Here is a 22355-nt window from a genome sequence, read left to right as displayed (position 1 = left end):
ACATATGATGCACAAGGTCAAAATCCAAGATGGGAAAGGTTGGGTCATGAAGTGATCAAAGACTTATCAAAGGCCATTCAGAACAACGGTCTGAATTCACAATTCTTCAAACAGCTCCTGAAGGGGACATTCAATACGTATGATTTCACGCCATTTGACATTCGATGTCTTGTGTCAATGATTCTCACTGACACACAAAGTCTTATCTGGGACAGAAGATGGCGAAGATATCTCACAGAGTTGAGAGCCAGCTATCAAGGTGGGCCAAATGCAAATCTCACAGAAGCACAGTTGGCAGGAGATCCTCCAGATGACAATCCAGTGGAGCAAGCAGCACAGCTTCCACGACGGGTGCTGAATGACATCAAAGAAGCAGCACGCAAAGCGATCTCGCAGATTGCTCCGGCGGGAGTTCCGGACGTCCCATTCTCATGTGTCAGGCAAGGTCCCACAGAACCATTCTCATCTTTCATAGATCGACTTTCACAAGCTGTGGATCGACAGGTGACGATTGACGAGGCAAAGCAACCTCTCATGGAAAGTTTAGCTTTCGGCAATGCCAACCCGGATTGTCAACGGGTCATCAGCGCAATGCCAGGACGGCCATCCTTGGCAGAGATGGTGGAGGCATGCAGCAGAGTGGGAACACCTCAGCATGTCGCGTCAATCGTGAGGGATGAGCTGAGAGGAGAATGGGGAGAACAGATAAGAAGAAACCCAGAGAGGCAGTCAGAAGATAAGGACAAGGTAGTTGAAAAGATGCTGGAAAAGGTACTCCAACAACAGAATGAAAACATAAATAAAGTTCTTGCAACCATCCAGAAGAAGAACAATCCATCGGGAGGACAATGCTACAAATGTGGAGCGTTTGGACATTTGAAGAAGAATTGTCCACATGCACACGCACAAGTGCAGACACAAAAACCTGCAAAGCCACTCTGTGCGTGGTGCAGAAGAGGAAGACACTCTGTGAAGGAATGTTATTCCCAGACAGAAGTGGAAGGGAATCCTTTACCACTTCCGGGAAACGGGAGAAGGAGTGCGCCCGCAAACCATCAGCGCGCGTCGACACAAGTGATGGCGGTGACACAACAACCAACAGGACAATCATCGGGGATCGTCAAGCAGACGCCCTCAGCAAACTCCTCAGTCGATTCTCAAGCGATCCAGAGCTCCTTCCCCCAGGAGCACAGTGCACACTGGCAACTTCCAAATTAATTTGCTTTCTGGATGCTCAAATGCCAATTAACTTGTGGAGACAGAACAATAGAGGTCAGAGGCATGCTCGACACAGGGGCAGATGTCACAGTAATATCCTACATCTTTGGGCCTCGCAACTGGAGCTCGATTGCGCCCTTGGGATCTCTCTCAGGCATAGGGGGAGTTTCTCTGTATCTGCAGAGTGAGAATGCCATCGTTGTCACGGGACCAGGAAACAAGACGGCGATCATTCGTCCTTTCGTTGTGCAGAAGCCAATCACAGTTTGGGGACGAGATCTCTTGGCACAATGGGGCACGAAGATTGAGGTGGATTTTTAGTCAGGGTCACTGCGGCACTCGCCACATTGAAGTTGACTTGGAAAACGGATGATCCAGTCTGGGTGGATCAGTGGCCCCTGGAGCGAAAAAAGTTGAGTGCATTGAAAACCCTGGTCCAAGAACAGTTGCAGAAGGGACACATCAAGCCAACAGACAGCCCTTGGAATTCTCCAGTGTTCGTCATCAAAAAGAAGCTGTCAGGCAAATGGAGGCTGTTGCATGATCTCAGGAAGATCAATGAAGTTCTCGAAGACATGGGACCGCTTCAGCTGGGTCTTCCATCTGTTTCGATGATTCCCAGAGATTGGCCGCTTGTGGTTATTGACCTCAAGGATTATTTCTTCAGCATTCCGCTTCATCCGGATGATGCTCCGAGGCTTGCCTTTTCAGTTCCAAGTATCAACAAGGAAACGCCTCTGCAGCGGTACCATTGGGTGGTCCTTCCTCAAGGCCTCAAAAACTCGCCGACAATCTGCCAATGGTATGTGGCACGAGCTTTGTCACCAGCGCGGAAGAAATTCCCGAAGGTGAGAATCATTCACTATATGGATGATTTGCTCATTGCGGCATTGACACAACAAGAGCTGCAAAAGGCTCATGACTGTGTGATTGCAGAAGTGCAAAAGGCAGGTCTGGAAATCAGTGTTTCAAAGATTCAGGAGGTCGCGCCTTGGAAATATCTAGGGTGGAAGATCTCGGAGAAAACAATAAGGCCTCAAAAGATGGAAATCAGCACAAAAGTCAACAATCTGCATGATTTACAACAACTTTTAGGGGAAATCAATTGGATGAGGTCGATTTTGGGAATCACAAACAATGACATTCCAGCGTTGCTTGATCTCTTGAGAGGAGATGCAGACATTTGATCTCCCAGGACGCTCACAGAGGAAGCAAAGAAGGAGTTGGAAAAAGTTACAGATGCCATTCAGAAGAGACAGGCACATCGATTCGTTGAATCGTTGCCTTTCCAATTAGCAGTGTTGGGAAAGAAAGCATAATTCCATGGTTTGATCTTCCAATGGGATGCATCTCAGAGAGATCCTTTGATAATCATAGAGTGGATTTTCTTACCGTATAGGCCTTCAAAGACAATTCTGACAGATTTGGAGATGGCAGCACAGATCATCATAAAGGGGAGAACAAGATTGCTGACAATGGCGGGACGAGAATTTTCAAAGATTTATCTGCCTTTGAAGAAAGATTATTTTGATTGGGCGATGCAGAAATCAAAAGATTTGTTAATTGCGTTGTTAGCTTTTCCAGGATCTTGCACCATCAACTTTCCACAACATAGAACGTTGCAGTCACAGATATGCTACAGAGCAAAGCCAAAAATAAGTGAAGAACCTCTGGACGGGATCACAGTGTTCACTGATGGCTCAGGAAAGACACACAAGTCAGTGATCACGTGGATGAACTCAACGACAGGGGAATAGGAATCAAACGTGAAGACGGTTCAAGGCTCTCCACAAATTGTGGAATTGGCAGCTGTTGTCCGAGCATTTCAGTTGTTCCAACAACCGCTCAATTTGGTCACGGACTCTGCATATGTTGCAGGTGTGGTCAAGCGATTGGAAGGTTCGCTCTTGAAAGAAGTCAGCAGCGAAGTTTTATATTCCTATCTAGCAAGCATGAAAACGGTGCTAGAAAGCAGGAAAGAAGAATATTTCATCACTCACATCAGAGCGCACACAACACTTCCAGGATTTCTAGCGGAAGGGAATGCTCAGGCAGACAGATTGACAATGCCCATTTCACAAACACTTCCGGACATTTTTGAGCAAGCACGACTGAGTCATGCATTTTTTCATCAGAATGCGCAGGCACTGATGGAATCCTTTCGTCTCACAAAAACTCAGGCGAGGGAAATCATTAGTGCTTGTCCAGATTGTCAACTCGTGCAACCACCTGCTTCAACAGGAGCAGTCAACCCACGAGGACTGCAAAGTCTTCAGCTGTGGCAAACAGATGTCACAAAATATCCATCATTTGGGAGACTCAAAAATGTTCATGTTTCAGTAGATACATTCTCAGGGGCAGTCTTTGCTTCAGCACATGCAGGGGAAACAGCAGAACATGCTTGTCGACATTTTTTACAAGTGTTTGCATCATTAGGTGTACCTCAAGAAATAAAAACAGATAATGGTCCAACATATACAGGCAGGATGCTTGACAGATTCCTGAAAAGATGGGGTGTCAGACACACATTTGGCATTCCACATTCACCCACAGGTCAGGCAATCACTGAAAGAACACTCCACACCCTGAAATCCCTTTTGGACAGGCAGAAAAGGGGGGAGCCAGAGGCGACACCACACATGAAGTTAAACAAAGCATTGTATGTGTTGAATTTTCTTAACAGTTCATCTTCTGAACCCAATCCACCAATCGTGAGGCATTTTTCAAACAGCTCTCAGGCAAAACTAAGGGAGAATCCTTTGGTTTTGATCAGAAACCCAGAGAAAGGACAAATAGATGGTCCTTTCAAACTAATCACTTGGGGCAAGGGTTTCGCTTGTGTTTCCACAGGGCGAGGTCTGAAGTGGGTGTCAGCGCGGCACGTGAAGCCATTTTGGACAAGAGAGCGAGAGAGCACGGATCCCAGAAGCAGAGAAACGAGCACGCAGACGGAGGAAGAAACTCAAGTTGTGAGCAGCGACTCAGAAGAGGGACAAAAAGAATAAAAACTTTGGGGGTTTTTCCTTTGTGGCTTTGAGTGAGAGCATGACAATGATTTTTCATAAGGATGAAGTCTTGAGCTTCATGATGCTCATGCTTTCATCTGTTGCTTTAAGCAATGGAGCAAATCTACCCATCAATCAACCAAAACAAAATGTTTGGGAAACGTTAGCCCAGGCAGCAAATTTAGAAAGTATCTGCCTGACACATTCAAAACCAGGGAAACCATTCACAGCATGCATGGTTGGGTTGCCAGTGGACAAATGGCCAATTCCAGGGCATTCTCCAATGGAGATTTCACAGGTCATCAAAGATCCTGTGAATGAATGGTGTGCTTGGACACATCTTTTACCTGTGGCTTCTACCGAACCGCAGGAATTGGAAATTTTCGGTTCCACAACAATGGAACTATGCATGAAATTCGAAATTTTGAATGTGTCAAGTACAAACAAAAGCGTTGATGTCACTCCAAATCACAAGTTTTATAGAAACGCATCAGCTTGGTGCAATCACACCAAGACGACAGCCAAAGGATCAATCCAGGTCCCAGTGCAATTGCCACGTGGGTTGTTTTTAATTTGTGGGGACAGAATTTGGCATGGCATTCCTGCAAATGCCAAGGGAGGTCCATGCAGCATTGGGAGGATTTCAATGTTATCACCAGATTTGAAAGTATTGAGAGAGCAAAAATATAAAGAGAAAAGGTCCTTGAAACATTACAGTGCAAACTGTGATGATGAAGTATACACCTGGGACAAGGCAAGGAGAATTGCAGCAGCAATTTTCTCACCACAGACAGCGTCGGGGGTGGCCTTGACTCAACTGGACCACATGGGTTGTTGGTTGAGCAAGCATGCTCAATCAGTCTCTCTCGCTTTGAATGATATGTTAAAAGACATAAGTAGTGTGAGAGAGGCAACTCTTCAAAATAGGGCAGCAATCGATTATCTATTGCTTGCTCATGGACATGGATGTGAAGAGTTTGAGGGAATGTGCTGCATGAATCTCTCGGATCATTCAAGATCAATTCATGAAAGTATTCAAAAAATAAAAGACAGTATAAAGAAACTAGGCAAAATCACTGGGTCATGGATTGATGATGTGGCGGGACTTTTTGATCTTTCTCCCTTATGGAGAGGGTTTTTAAAAATGGGATTTTATATTCTAATAATACTCTTAGTCCTCATGCTCATCGTCCCATGCATCTTTTTATGTGTGAGACGTGTCATGAGTCAGGTTGCCAAAGTCTTCTTGGTGCAAACAGAAGGGGGAGGTGTGGGAACTCAGCACATCGTTCCTGATGTCCAGAGATGCCAGGAGAACCCTTGGGGGGGTCTCGGAAATCCTGGAATGTTGCCAAGAGTGCTTGGTGGCTTGATTTTGATCGATCCACAGAAGTAACAGCAGTTTGAGGACATGAGAATCACTTTAGAGTGAAGGGTGTAAGAGGGACACATTTAGAGGGTGAAATATAAACTTTAAAGTTTTTGGTACAGGGGCGTTATAGAGACGAGATGGAGGGATCAGGGCGTGTCTCATCCTTCTTCTTTCTTCTTCTTGTCTTCCATCTCCTGTGGTGATGTTGGCACTTGGGGATTGGTTTATGGTGAAAGTGCACTTGCCAACATGGGTGAAAAGTATTGGAAAATAAAAGTAAATATCATGTACGTAGATTTTAGTATAAAAAGGCATGACCGCCCCGTGGGTGGTCAAGAGTGCCCTTGGCTGCCTTGCAGATCAGACCTCTGTTGGGCAGACAGAAAATTTTGTAGATAAGAAACAATAAACAATCTGAAGACTGAAAAGCTGAAGAGTCCAGACTCGTCCTTTGAAACGCGTGCCACCCAAGAACCACCGTACCCGTGTCGGGACAGAGACAGACAGCCGGACCCGACACCTGCAAGTCCTTAGAGCACCAAAGGCCACCTTTCATCTGATACCCAGACCCTGGGGAAAGGACTTCTTTTTCCGAAGGAAAATGGCCTCCATTTCTGGCCTCTTGCCATGACCAAGAGGGTGGCGCCCAGCAAGAAATTTGCAATCTTTGCTGGATTGCTCCAAATCTAAAGCTGCCAGTAAGAAGTACCCTACAAGTCCTTAGAGCCCCAAAGGCCACCTTTCATCTGACACCCAGACCCTGGGGAAAGGACTTCTTTTTCCCATTGGAAATGGCCTCCGTTTGCAGCCACTCACCCTGGCAGAAAGTGGGGACCCAAGCTAGAATTACCAAATCTTTGCTGGACTTTTCCAAAAGTAAAGCTGGCAGCAACTAGGATCCTGTAATACTTAGAGCCTCAAAGGCCACCTTGAACATATTACTGAGACCCTGGGTAAAGGACATTTTTCCCATGGAAAAGGGCCTTCATTTGTGGCCACTTGGCCTGGTAGGCAGGGCAGTGCCAAGTGAGCAATTTGCAAACTGTGGGATTCCTCCAAAACAAAAGCTGCCAGCAACTAGGACGCTGCAAGTCCTTAGAGCCCCAAAGGCCACCTTTCATCTGATACCCAGACCCTGGGGAAAGGACTTCTTTTCCCCCATGGAAAATGGGGTCAGTTTGAGGCCACTCACCCTGGCCATCTGCATTGTTCCCTGTGTGAAATTTGCAAATTTTGCTGGATTCTTCCACAACTAAAGCTGTCAGCAACTAGGAGCTTGCAAGTCCTTAGAGCCCCAAAGGCCACCTTTCATCTGACACCGAGACCCTGGGGACATGACTTCATTTTCCCCATGGAAAATGGGGTCAGTTTGAGGCCACTCACCCTGGCCATCTGCATCGTTCCCGGTGTGAAATTTGCAAACTTGGCTGATTTTCTCCAAAACTAAAGCAGCTGGCAACGAGGACCCTGCAACTCCTTAGGGCCCCAGATGCCACCTTTCATCTGATACCCAGACCCTGGGCCAATGACTTCATTTTCCCCATTGCAAATGTTGTCAGTTTTAGGCCACTTGCCCTTGCCGTCTGCATTGTTCCCTGTGTGAAATTTTCAGACTTTGCTGATTTTCTCCAAAACTAAAGCTGCCTCCAATGAGGAGCCTGCAACTCCAAAGGGCCCTAAACATCCACTCTCTGCTGATACCCAGATCATGGGCAATTTACTTCTTTTTCCCATAGAAATGGTATCCCTGTGTGGCCACTTGCCCTGGCAGAAAGCAGGGTGCCAAGCAGGAAATTTTAAAATTCTGCTGGATTTCCCTAAATGTAAAGCTGCCAGCAACTAGGACCCTGCAAGTCCTTAGAGCCCCAAACACCACCATTCATCTGATTCCCAGACCCTGGGCCAATGACTTCATTTTTCCCATGGAAAATGGCCTCCATTTTGGCCTCTCGCCTGGCCAATAGGTTGGTGCCCCGCAAGAAATTTGCAATCTTTGCTGGATTGCTCCAAATCTAAAGCTGCCAGTAAGAAGTACCCTGCAAGTCCTTAGAGTCCCAAAGGCCACCTTTCATTTGATTTCTAGACCCTGGGGAAAGGACTTCTTTTTCCCATGGAAAATGGCCTCCGTTTGCTGCAACTCACCTTTGCCGACAGGCCGGTGTCAAGGTGGAAATGGAAAAGCCTTGTTGGATTTCTCCAAAACTAAAGATGCCAGCAACTGGGACCCTGCAATATTTTAGAGCCCTAAACGTCACCTTTCAATTGGATCACAAAATACCGGATGACCAGATAAATTTGGCTTATAAATGAGCATTATTGTGATTTGGAATGATCTCCAGCCTCCCTAATCTTTAAGAGCAAAACCTCTCTGACACCAAGGAAAGCATGATGGATCTTTTATGGCATTCATCTGCCTTTTGAAAAATATCAAAAGCTACTTGGGAGAGTTTATCTAACTCCAGTCTTCCGTGATCAGGGATGCCAAGGGGATTAAGGAGTGAATTTGATGCAGTCAGCAGTGTTACATTTTGGGAAGATAAACTAGACATCAAACCCAGTGGTTTAAAGTCATTAGAGAGAATGAGGGCAACCTTAAAGCAAGAAGCAAAAGCAATGGCTTCTTCCAGGGTCAGAGCACACAGAGAAGTTTGGGGTAGATAAGAAAAATCTCCTTGGCTGAGGTGACAGCTGAGGATTCCCCTGAACCTCCTCCAGACACACTGTTTGTCCCTGCATGATGCAGTACGATGGAACCTCCATCCTGTTTGTAAAAGATCATTTATCAAAACTTCTTATTGTATGTGCTTTCAAATGTGCCTCTGAAACTGTGACGATTCCCACTTAAAGACATAAAGTTTTGTCTGTCCAGGCTGTCTGCCCTGTTTGCCCCTTGTGGATATTCTCAGTTCAGTCAAAGAAAGAACAGAGACAATTTCTCCCAGGCTGAGCCTAGGAATCTTAGAGGAAAAAAATTAAAACAATTATTATCCCTCTTTCTGTAACCATTGTTTATAGTTATTGTTCTCTGCAGTGTGCTATTCATAATATGCCAATAGTGTGAGATGTTTCTACTTTGAGACCAATCAAGTATCTCCTTAGCGAGTCACATTATAAGAAGACCACCTACTTTCATTAAAGGGAGCCTTCTGATCCACCTGAAGACTGGAGTCTTTCTTTCTGTCCCTGACTCAACAACATCAGCCCCTCAATCACCTCCTCATGTCCTCCTCACTTGTACCGCCTTCAATTCCCCAAATATGATGTACAAATCTGATGCCTTTCAGTAATGTCTATAATTACAACACACCTCAACTCCAAAAGAAACAGTGATTCCCTCCAACTACTCATCAAGCCAAGGGGATTCAAAAAATGCCAGAGAAAACCGTGTGCTGGTTTGATGTGGGTTTTTACAACAAAAGCAAATAGTCAAAAGTCTTCAATTTTAATCTCCTTATAGGTAGGGGACACAATACAACCAGCACTCAACCTGTGAATATTTCCACATTTGAATATTTGCAACTCCAGTATTTCCTGGGCATGGACTTGTCAGCATGAATTGGGGAATAATATTGAATTTTGGGGTATAATATTGATTTGGGAACAGAAATTCCCTGAAGCTGCAAAGCCACAGGGGAAAACCCTCACATTGTCCAACTCGGGCACCAGAGAGCAGGAAGGGAAAACAAACAGAAACCAGGAAGAGGAATTAATGATGCATTTAATGAAGACAAGTCAAAACTCATTTGTTGTTTTGGGAGGAGAAGGCCGTTTTGAGAACCGTGGCAATAGAAACTGAGCAACATCAAATTGATGTCTTGCCTGTCAGAGCGAGAGCAATAAATTATTACTCTCCGTGAGTTAATTTTCCCTTTTAAAGCAAATACTTAATTCTGCTCAGCTTTAAAGGGTGAACCACATAATTTAAAATATGTTAAAAATATCCACTTAATGAGCTATAACACAGACATTTATAGAATGCAACATGGGGCTGTGATTCAGCTTCTTTGCAAGGAGCAACATTTGTTACTAGGAGGTGTTTTCCTGAGCAATTAGGCACAGGAGCCTAATTAAAATTAACTCAGTGCTCAAATAAGCATAAGAGAATAATATCTGTAGTCTGCAGACACACAGGAACAACTGGAATGTTGTTTCTTTTACACCTTCCTTGAAGAATGATGGGAGTTTCAGGAGCACATCCCAGTGACTCCATTTCCAAGGTCATCTTTGTGCAGTCTAAATATTTAAAATGGATTGGCTGAATGTTAAATGCTGTTACAGGTGGAATTTTTCAGATTTAATAATTCTGAGTGATGATTCAGATCTCATTGTGATGAGCATAGAACTAAAATTGTTATAAAAACTGTGATTACACAATTAATTAATGCTACAGGGTGCATATTTTTCAACATGACACTGAGATTTATGACCTTTCTGGCAGGTTAATTGTGAGTCAATAAACACAGAGTTAATTACTAAAAGTGTTGTGTTTCCTTTCAGTACAATTCATTTGCATTTGGACAAATCCTCACAAGCTATCAAAAAAAAGTGCCATCAGTTATGTGATGCATTGACACAAAAGTCAATAATTCTTTGTCCTTTAGATAAAACTGGAAGAACACAAATTTTCTGAACCTTCTGTCCCAGCAGAGGAGTAACACACTTAGAACAGCATCTCATTGTCTTTTGCACAATAATATCTTTAAAATAAGATTTTTAAAGCAGTGTCAGTGAATTGTTTATGGTGACTCAACATAGCTGGTAACTTCTTGAGTGTTTTGTATTTATGAATCTCTAATGTTGGGTTTTATTGCCCCTTATTCCTCCTTCTCAACAAAATAATGACAGTTTTTAGGCTGCCTGGTCACCTGCTCTCTGCCTTTGCATCTGACATCTCCATTGTCAAGTGCCTGGAGATTGTAATTAGCTTTGAAAGAAATATTGTTCATTTATAAAACCTTGGGACAGTAAAACATCCTCCAATTAACTCAGGGAGTAGAGGGGGCCAAGTGGACTAGATATTTCCCTTATTTTTAGAGCAGAATGCCTTTTTTTGGGGGACTTTTAAAATTGGAATGGGAAGAGGAAAAACATGGAGCAAATCAGCCAATTCATAGTTTTGGGGGAAAGGGGGGAGATATCCCAGTTATGGATCTCTGGGAGTAAGTGCTGTACAATTTAATAGAGGGTGTAGTGAGTGAGTAACACAATTACAGCAGGACAGCAACATGATGGTAAACATCTCCTTCGTAGAAGACTTCTTCCATCCTATAGAGCAAAGGGATGTTTTAGAAGAAAAATCTGGCTGCTGTTTATTGACTCTTTATATAGCAGAGTGAACTTAAAGAAACAACGATAAGGTAAAAAACATGTGGGTATGTGCCGGCAGGAGGGAAATTCCGTGCTTTTATGTGGCAGAGCTCTGTTGCTGCTCCCCCAAATCTGCCCAGTTTGCAATATTTAATCCCAGTTCTAAAGTGATGGGGAATTAAACTGTTCAGACAGAGGTCTGGGAATCAGCAGGAAAAGCTGCAAAGCAGCAAAGCAGGGAGAGCCAGCAGAGGGAGCCCAGGTATCACCGACTCAGCCATCCTCATAAACGACACATTTTCTTGAAAAAGTGCCTAATTTTCCGCCAAAAAGGGGACAACCAGACAACCAGAAAGGGGACAACCAGACAACCAGAAAGGCCGAGTCTAAGTGCAACAGTAAGATTGTCTTACACCCACAGAACTCCTTGGGAGAGATTTCCATTCCTGTAAGAATTAATATAAAAGTTTTGGTTTATCAGAGATCTACTTTGGGTTTAGGTGTGTCTGTGGGTCAAAAGACAAGAAGATGATTTAGGTTTCAGTTTGGCATCAGATTTCCTTTGGTCACTTTTAGATTTTCAGTTATCCTGGGACCACCCGAATGTTTGCGTCACCAGGATTTCCTTTTAGGCTTGAGTTCGGAGAATTTTAATTTATTTTTTTTAATATTTCAATAGAAAACAATTCTTACCTCCAAAAATTGAGTCATTTCAGTGATATTATTCCTGACCCAGTCATCTGCAGTTCAAATAAGAATCCAATTGATCCCTAACCTTAATACTTTTAATTTAATCTAATTCTCTGCAGCTTGTATTTTTTGTACTTTATGGAAAAAGGGCTTTTCTAAAAATCTAATTCTTACCATTTGTGAGGTAATATGGGTAAGAAAGTCTTGAAGCACTTCAAAGTCCTCCTGAATTTTGACATTATTATAGTGAAAAACACCAGATGACTGTTTTGTTGCTGTCACTGTTGCAGCAACAGCAACAGCGTCCCCAGGCTTTGATTTATCCCCATCCAGCCCTCAGGAGAGTAATTGGTGGTGCTTTCAGAATAATTAATGGCATCTTCAAGTCAAATCAGATGAGAAGCTCCTCAGCATTACTTCAGACTTGTAACAAACAGAGTTTATGCAGTTAAGAGGAGGAATAGAAAGTCCTGGACTGATGAATGAGCAGATTTTTTCTCCACTGATGCTTCAGAGTGGGCATCTCTGCAGCTTAAGCAGGAGAAACTGAATTTTCAACCCAAGAATCTTTAAATTTCATTATTAGATATGTCTAGAAGCCCTCTTGACCATCTTGTAAGCTGGATGTGAGAGAGAGAGGGGAGAACAAAGAGAGGGAATTTGGATCAGCAATGGCTGAGGAGAAACCCAAGCTCTGAGCTGGGCAGACAGGAAAGGTTTCCCATCCTCAGCTGCACAGATTCATGAACACAAAATTAGAACCAGCCCAATTCACACTCACCCAACCACTGCCTGCAATATGTTGCTGACAAAAATCCACAGATTTTTATACAAACCATGTTTTTTAAAGCAGCTCACCAGGACCTGAGGTATTTCACAGAAATAAGATTCGTTTTTCATTTATTTTCTCTCCCAGTTACATAGTTCATTTCTTGTAACTCTTCACCTGACATGACTGCAATAAACGAGTTTTCCTCTGTTAACTTAAAGCAAATCAAACCACATCATTCTTTCAGGGAAAGCCTCTCTGATGGGGAGATCAGAATGTAATGACTGATGCCACCCCCTGGGAAGTCATTAAAGGAGCACAGGGAGGCTCCCTCCATGACAGCAGGGATTTGGGATGGATTTATCCACTATAAAGTAAACAAGAAATATCCCATACACAGTCCTCAGGAAAGGATGCTTTCATGGAAGGAATTTTTCCCCAGTTGCTTCGAGCACACTCTCCAGTTTCTTGTCTGGCTTCTACCCTGCCACTTGACAATGAAATATTGTAAAAGAAAGGGGTGGGTTTTGTGCATTAATGCAGAATATGGTCAGAATTTCTCAGAGAATCACTAAATTATGAAGTGATTGCAGGTGAAAGGGACCTTAATGCCCATCCAGTGCCATGGGCAGGGACACCTCCCATTAGACCAGGGTGCTCCAAGCCCTGTCATGGTGGTTCAAAAACTGATCAAGGCTTGGATGCTCCAAACCATATGCAACAAAAACTGGGAGCCAAGGTCACTTAATTAAAAATGAAATGGACTACAGCCAGTAAGTAACCACAGGGCACATCCTGCATTGAAATATGGTTTAAATCCAAACCTACTTTCCCCAATTATTTGATCACAAATCCTCTCACACATTCAAGTCAAAGACTCATGGACGAGCCTTAACTTTGATGAATCCAGAAATCTCAGTTTAGCCCTGTGCTTTTCCAGATCTCAAACTGTCTGATTTTACTTCCAACTGCCATAGAAGTCTCAGTTTCTTAAGCAAAACTGTAAATTATCAGCTGTCAGGAGTTGAATTATTGAGGTAACTCAGTGAAACAAACTTTCTCTAAAAATGTGACAGGACACCATGAGATATGAGATGTGTTGAAAATCAAGAACTCCTTTAACCAGAAATAAAGTTGTATTAGACCAAAATACAACTGGCAAACCTGAGCCAAATATATCTGGGAAATTGTTAGTAGCAAAAAAAGAAAAAGTAGCAAGAAAAACTGTTCAAAATATGGTATAAAATGTCTTCTCTGCATGGGAAACAAAAATAGAGGGACAAACTACAAATTCCCATATTTTGGCCAGAGTGAACTGGTATGAAGGGAGGTAGGAAGAGGTGGACATACACCAGGGCTGCATCATGCACTGAATGCTAAAATAAATTGGAAAATATCTGTGTTCCCACTTCAGTCTCTCCAGCTTGACCCTAAATTCAAGGAGTCTTGTCAGCCCTCAAGAACTTTCAAAAATAACATCAAAGCATCGAGCTTGCACAATAAATTTGCTGTGCATGTAGACAAGCACAGAGCACAGGACATCACCAAGACTCCTAAAATGAGTTTTCCATCGAATTTAAGTAGTACATAAAGCCTTGGGCTGGCTGGGGGTTGAATTCCAAGACAGAAAAAAATTATCCAGGGGAAATTCAGCTCAGCAGGGGCTACATAACCACTCTGGGACACAATGTGCTCTTTCTTTATGTGAGCCAGAGCAACATTTTTTGCTCTTGCATTAATTCTGACCATTTTTGTAGGTCACAGAGCTGTGACTTCAGTCTCTGGAGTTGCACCTTTTTGCAGCAGGACAGATCTGCTTTGCTGGGCAGAAGTTGTTTTTCTTCTGGAGAACATTCCCTGTTCAGCTTCTCAAGAATCTTTGTGGGAAAATAAGATCTCAATGCAAATGGCTTGATTTTATTAACATTGTTATTATTTATATTAAAACATGTTTAGTTAAAAAGCAGAAATTTTCACCAAAAAGTCACTGTAATACATTAAGAGAGAAATTCACATAAAAAATTCAGGGATTCTTATGAGCTGTTTAAATTTTATTCCTCTCCCTTTCCCTTGACTGGATCTAGAGCAGTGCTCGCTTTGCGCATGCACTCAAAGAAAAGAACTCAGCTCTAACTCTCAGCTTGTTCACCAATGTGGGTTTGTAACATTGCTCCAGAACTGTGCCTGTGATTTGAAAACTTCTGGTTTCTGCTTTCCCTTAGACATTAAAATAACATGGCATTAAAATCACAACAAATATTGGGTAACTTATCCAGCTCCCACCTAATGTGTGGAGAATTTTCATTGTGAAAACAGAATGATGTCAAAAAATTACTTGGAGAATCATCTTTCATTGCACCAGGTACTTGCTTCACAATAACATGGCAAAACAATGAATTTATTTTGCAGTACATTGGTGTTTGGGTTTTTAAAAAGAAGAAAAATATATCTTCCTTCTGCCATCTGTGTGCTCTTAAAAATTTTTTTTAACTCCACTTACTTGGGGGTTGTGCTTGTCTTTAGACAGGGTTCACCATTTTCAGCTTGCATTTCCCATGGTTATCAAACTTTTCCGCCATTCACAGATAAATCCTCTCTGGTGCATGCACAGAAATGTCCTCAAAGGAAGGAAAGGATACTGGGGAGGAAAAGAGCCTCATTTTATCATTTGACCTCCCATGACTTGTAGGAATGGTTGGACTCCAGGGACGAGTCTGCTGAAAGCTGCCTGGGTGACCTCAGCCCAGATCTGTGACATTTCTGCTCCTCACACCTCAGTCAGCACAAGGGACCTGATAGGGCAGTTCTCCTCCCTCCCTGTACTTGCCCTCGTAAAGTTTTTTTGGTAGTGGGAGGGTCTTTGCCATGTATTTGCTCACTAGTGGGACTCCAGTCCTGCCTGGAAGTGCCACCACACACTCAGTACAGAGATTGCTGGGGCAGAACAGCGCTGATCTCTCTAAAATGGATAAATCAATTTTATTTCTTGTCTGCAGAATCCTTACAATCTCAGAATGATTTGGGTAGGAAGGACCTTAGAGCCCATCCAGTCCCACCCTTGCCCCACCTTCCACCATCCCAGGTTGCTTCAAGCCCCATCCAACCTGGACACTTCCAGGGATGGGGCATGTCAATACTGAACTATTCTTGACGTGTCCCAAGGATCAAGCCACATAAAATGAGACCAAATGTCCCCATTTGTCCCATGTTTTCATTCCCACACTAAAGAAAGCTCAGCCTATTTCCTGGTGCACTTTTTGCTTCTTCTCAGTGTGACTGAGAATTAAAGTCTCTTCACCCCACAAGAATGTGATCTGGTTACAGTATTGGCTTATGTTTACTTTAGCAGGCAAATCACAGCCACTCTCTAATCCTTCAGTGCTTCCACCAACATTTCTCATGTCAGGGAAAAAATGAATCTACAGCCTTTTGAAATGGGTAAATATAAATATATAGTGCACAACATGTCCTGTTCCAGCTGGGTGAGAGCCCTAGAACTGATTGATAACACGGCTCCTTTCCTGCTCCACTTCTGCACTAGGAAAGCTAAATAAAGGTTTGAAGAAGTATTTCTATTTTTAGTACAGGAGTGTGTAGTCACCCTATTCTTTGTTAAAATTCTGCCTGTACCTAAGTTGGCTTTGTCTAGCAAAGTACTTGCACTTATTTTTGTCTGAGAATTTCAAATGCTTCCAGTCTACTTCACACCTGAATATTTGCCAGAACTGCAGCCCAGATGGAGAGGTCTGTGGTGATCATCAGGCTGATCAGAAGGAGACAGTTCTCCTTTTGGATTTGCAGATGACAGCTTGGGAAAGTGGGTATCTTTTCCCTACAAAAATATTGAGCATTAAGAAAAGAACCCAGGTCAAAATCAGAACAAAACGAGATGTGAATAGGGAAATACAGATAAATAGGGAGATAGAATACACATCAATCAAACAATGTTTATATTTTCAATGTATTTAACTCCATTTACAATACAACTCTAAAACAAATGCCACTCTGATATTTGTTTTTCATTTCCTAATAAAATAGTGAGGCAATCTAGGCAAATTTTTCTGTCTGACAAAGAAATGTAACAAGAGCTGCTGTCATTTGGGCAGACTTTTGTATGTGTAATACATAATTTTGTCATTCTCAGAACCTTGTTCTGAGAATTTACAGACAATGCTTTTGTTTTGCAAATACAGAGGAAGGCATTTGCTCTGAACTGATGGGAATTTCTGCCTTTTTTTTCATTTTCTCCCTGCAGTGGGGGTGTCTGCTGGGGAAGAACAAACTCCAGCATGATTTTGCTATAATGAACACTGACAATGAGAAAACAAAGAATGTTCCAGGACACTCAAGAGTCAGTGCAAGCTATAAAACAAACTGCTTCCAATAAAGTCAGTAGTTGTGCCACAAGAATCTATTTGAAATTTATCCCCCTTATTTTAAATATTTCCTTCATAAAGAATTTTTACTTCCAAACGTTCTCTTCCTTCTGTGCTTTTTGTCATTTGGAATGAGCCAAAGACACCTACAGTCCTCAAATCCTTATCTTTCCTCATAGCCATCAAATGAGATTAAACCTGGGACCAGGGGAAGAAAGTTGGCAGGAATTGTCAGTAAAAAAAATAAAACCTTTTCCATGTTGTGTTTGCAGAGGTTTCTTCATATCTGTATCCATTGAGAGAGAGCTTTATAATAAATGTATTTTTAGATTAAATTTGAAATTTGAGTTGAAATTAAATTCTAAGTTTAATTTAAAAATTAATTTTACATCACATTTTAGATTTAAATCTATCAGGCAGCCATTGGTGGCCATGGAGGGACATCACTCTAGCACCCCAGAAAAAGGTAGAAATGTCTCTCTATATTAAATTTTATATAAGCCATGGCTACAGGAGTGAGCTGGGCTAGAAGAGCTTGTGAAGTTGTGTTGATATTTGTGTGATTGGTGCTGGACCTGGGCCCATGGGAGGCCTACTGGTTGTAGTTAGAGAAATGACTAGCTTGGAGATTTTCTCATAGAACGAGTTTCCATTGGAAAATGTCAGATTCTCAGAACCCAAACTCTTTGTGGGAACAAACATAGCATATCAAAGAGAAAAGGTATTCCTGAGAGAAAGGGAAAACAGAGAAAACAAAGAAAAGAGGGGGGAAATCTTTCAGTATCCCAGAAAGAGGCATGAGTGCTTATGATGTTTACATGAGATGCTTAAGTCCTGCTCCAGTAATTATTTCAATGGAAAAAAGAATAACTGGAATGATGCTGTGGTGCATTTAGAGTATATAAAAAAATAGTATATAGCAAAACATATTTTGGATATTTACCAGAAGTCTCTAGTTCTTGATCTAAGTAGAAAAATAAGTTTTCTGTTGGTTATATTCATGTTTCTGTATTATGTTCTCCTTGCTGCACATTTATTTTACAATATATTAAATTGCTCTCTTCAATTCTTTCTCCGTAGGTTTAGTCAGGCATGAAGCTAATAGTAGAGCTGGTAAGTACTTTTCAAGCTTAATTAATGGTCAGAAGAAATGTCAAAATTCTTGACAAGATTATTTTAGTGCATGTAAATATTATAGTCTTGCTCAGAGTAGAGGTGAAGCCCTGGGGAAATTTGCTAGAGGAAAATTATGACATTGCCTATTAATAATAAAGTCATTGCAGATGTTTTACCAGATAATGTGATTGTGGAGGTGGAACATGAGACAAATGAACACTTCGGCAGTGATTTTGAAGACTAAGGAATTTAGATTTCAGAGTAGAAAACTCTCCACTCAGCCTTCCAGCTTATCCACTTTTAATAGAAATCATCTCCCCTATTTATTTAGGAGCAGGGAGAAAAATTAACATGTTAGAGACAGAGGAAGAAAAATTACTGAATAAAAGATGTTTTCACCTTCAACTTCCTTCTAACATCCTATCTTTTGAGTCTGTATATGTTTTGGTCAACTTTAAATTAAATATGACAAAACCCCACTTCGCAGTTTTCAAATAACCTCAAGCTGTGAAGTTGTTTATTTAATTCCAGGAATTAACTGGAGGTTTAAAATCCAGGCTCACAAAGGGATGTAGAAACTGCACTCATATCAAGGTGTTTAACTCCCGAAATTTGTGAGTTTGCATCTTTAAATACTTAGAATCATGGAACAGTTTGGGTTAGAAAGGGGCTGGACGATCATCTCATTCCATGGGCAGGAATATTTTCCACCATCCCAGGTTGCTCAAAGAGCCATCCAACCTGGCCTTGGACTCTTCCAGGGCTGGGACACCACATTCTGAATTATTCCTAATGTATCCCAAGGTCAGGACGGGGAAAACAAGGCCAAATATCCCCATCACGTCCAAGCTCCATCTAACCTGGCAGATTCACAGGATTTGCCTTAACTTTCTTAGTATTGATTGATCCCTACCTAAAAAATGAGAAGCCAGGCCGAGCAGTTACAGAAGGGTATTCACAAAATTGCTAGAGGTTGTGTAAGGCCCAAACCAAACTGTTCAAAGGAAGACTCATAGCTCAAAAAAAAAAAGCCCATCTGGTGGCAGAGCTCCCCAGGGGTTTAAAAATACCAGTGCCTGGCCTGCAGATATGGCTCCTCATGCATTCACATGCTGATTAACCATCCGATTTGTCCTCCATTTAACTCTGACAATTGCTTTGCAAAACCCCAGTGTGCATTAAGCCCTCATAAAAACACTTGTGGGCCATCGTTGTCAGCAGCACCCTGGATGTGCCAAGCAAAAAATTAACATAACTTGACTGCTATTATCTCCAAGTAAAAAGTATTATTAGCATGACTGGAACACCTCCAATTCTCTCCCCACTCATGTTCAGTTCCCACTGCTAATAGGATCTTGCTCATTTTAGACTCCAGGAGCAGGACATGTCACCATGACGAGCACATACGCACCAGGGCAAGTGCTGAGAGATAACTGAGCTGTAGAAATGCCAAATATCAAATCCCCACCATCGCAGCAGGATTTGTTAGGAAGTCTTCATCATTCCTGGGCAGATAGAACAGACTAAATGCAGTATCCAAGATTATCTTGATGAAGTGGTCCTTTCAATATGCATTTTTGTAAGTCTCAGAGCACTATTAGCAAGATTTAATCAATTAATCAACATCCTTTTCCTCTTGGATACTAGTGAGGATCTGATGATGCATGAAGCACTCACAAGGTTTTGCAGCTGAAGAATCAGCCTCTAAAAGCCTTTCTTTTCAAAGACAGCGAGGTCAGAGCACGGTTTATTGCAATCTTCCCCATAGAGAGGTCAAAAATTAATACTGGGAGTAATTAACACCCTTGCTTGCTTTGCACTCAGAAGTGATAAGTATCTTGTAAAGTCTGGGGCCACACCAGATTGCTCATTGCTTTCGCTGCCTTGAACTGTCACAAACTGGTAGTAAATGTTCCAGGCAGATGTATTAATGGCATAAACATTTGCAGAGGGAGCCTGAGCAAGTTATGTGTAGGAATTCAGAGGGAGAGGATCAATACCACTTTTAAGAAATAGCTTTTTTTATAGTATCACTCTGCTTCCCTTTCTCTTTTCTGCTGCCTGTCTCAGCATGTTTGTGTATAATTTGTGCTGGACAGTGAACTGTGCTGAAGCGTGAGATGAAGTTTTTATTATATGGCACAGCAACAACACCATGAGCAAGGCAAAATAAAGGCAAAATAAAGACAGAAAATTATATCAATGATGTCCACACCAATATCCTGCCTTTGTTTATAGTTCTTTACAGCTCCAAAGAGGGTCCATGATTTTCTTCATCAGCAGCCTCTAAATTTGATTTCTTATCCCCTTGTATATTGCTTTCCCCCCTGAGAGGATGTGAAATTTTGTCCTGTCACAGGGTCCTCTTCCTTCCTTTGTCATGATCCAGAGGTGAACAAGTCATAGCATCAAATTTACTTTGGAACATTCTTTAGGCAAAATATTAATTAATATTGCATTGTTCCTGAAAGTCAGTTAAAATATCAGTAAGAACATTTGTGATTATGTAAAAGGAATGCCAGGAGCATTTTGAAGCTGTTAGTCTTGGATATCTTGGGCTGTCTGATTTTTCCCTGATCTAATCCCACAATATAAAATCAGATGTCAATCACCAGACAACAGAGTTGGCAGCTCCCTGCTGGTGCAGTTACAACACACGGGGAGGGTATCAAAACATGTTCAATAAAATATAATTCAGACACAAGCATGAATATAATTCAAAAGGCAAAATTCTCCAATCTGGCTGGTATTTAAAAAGAGCCAAACTGTAGGACTATGTTCCAGTTATCCCTCAGAGCCTAGGACTATGTTCCAATTATCCCTCAGAGCCAATGAAATGGGAAGTAAATGGGGCTTCATTTGAGCAATGCAGAGCAACAGCATTATCAATCCCAAATTGCTACTACAAAAATGGGCCAGACACTGAATGGTCACAGCTTGAAGCAGGAGCCTGGCAGGGAAGGAAACCAGGATTTGGGGAAAGAGCAGGCAGAGGAAATCCTGGCCATTCCCCTCTCACTGCTACATATGTACAGGATGGTTTGGATCTCATTCTCTCAGGCAGAGTTGAGTTGAGGTGAGGCACAGAGGTGAGGTGCTCTGATTTATCCAGGATCAATGAAACAACAGCATTATGTTCATGTTAGGGAGCACAGATCACACAGTATATGCTTAACGAGCTACTCCTAAATAGACTTCCAAGCTGTGATGGGTTGAGCACTGGCCAAAAGCCAGTGCACTCGCTAAAATTATTTACTAATTTTCTGCTGTGAGATAAGGATTAGGAGAAGGACAAAAGCAAGCTCAAAACTTTAAGGGGTTTGAAGAAAATTTTATTGGCAGAACTAAAAGGAGAATAATAAGAACTAAATAAACTTTCAGAGTATTTCTCCTCCCCCCCATCTCCTCTTTCTTTTCCCACTGACAACATAAAGTGACAAAATCTGGGATTTTCAGCTAGTTTACCACCTCTAAAATGATCTCTTTTCAGTTCACTTAGGGAGAGGAGTCTCTCTTACCATGCCATGGAGACTTTTCCACAAGAAACAGTTTTCTCGTGGCTTCAATGTCACAGCGAATCAGCCATCCAGGAGATGGAAATCATCCATGTGAAAGTCCTTCCCCTTAACTAATAACTTTTCCCATAATTGTTTTGGGGGCTCAATCTTTGGCTAGTGGAGTACAAGTTTAAGGATGATCTGTTCAGAAGCAAAGATTCTCTTCATCTATCTCTGAGATTATCTTCATTTCTGGGGGCAAAGAGTCTTCATCACTCCTATCTCTCTGTGTTCAAGCTTCTCATTGGATCACAGCTACTTCAACATTTGCTTGCTTCAGCACGGGTACCTTTGTTTATGCCTACAGTTTGAACGCACCATCCTCCCATGCTTTTCAGCCCAAGGCTAAAGCATCTCCTCACTCTCCTCCCATCTAGGATTTGACTCCTTCAACTGACCTCAGTGTCTCCATGTTATTTTCTTTACGTGTCTTCACCCTTTCCTTTTCTCTTACTTGAGAGAGGATTAATGTCTGTGCACTAAGAGTTAATATCTCGCCTGGGTCTTTGGATAGTCATGTTATCTCTGCCGGGCAGCAGCCAGGCTGGCTGCATGGCTGTTTTCTGGCCCCTGCCACATTCAATTCCAGCCGCAGGGTTGCTTTTCAGGGTGTGGCTGCAGAGCCACGTCTGTTCTTAGCCACACGACTTCTCGCGGCACCAGGACAGTCCCAGCAGGATGGCTGAGCGGCCTGCGGCTGGAGCGGGGGCCAGGGGGCCTGGGCCGGCCGAAGCTCCAGCAGAGCCGGCTCGGCCCGCCAGCTGCGCTGGGGATGAATCTCAGCCAAGCTGCGCCGTGGGCCGAGCTGGCCCGGCCACAGGGGTCAGGGCCCTGCCTGGCCCTGCCAGGCCCTGCGAGCTGTGCGGTGGGCCGCTCGAGCTCCCAGTTGCCTGTTCAACAGCCAGAAGCAAGAGAGCTTTTCCCAGACTTTGTTTGTCTTTAAAT

The sequence above is a fragment of the Agelaius tricolor genome, unplaced genomic scaffold (genome assembly GCF_023055355.1).
Source record: "Agelaius tricolor isolate 1412-34295 unplaced genomic scaffold, bAgeTri1.0.p SCAF_41, whole genome shotgun sequence".
Taxonomy (NCBI): domain Eukaryota; kingdom Metazoa; phylum Chordata; class Aves; order Passeriformes; family Icteridae; genus Agelaius; species Agelaius tricolor.
Note: the sequence above shows the minus strand (reverse complement) of the source record.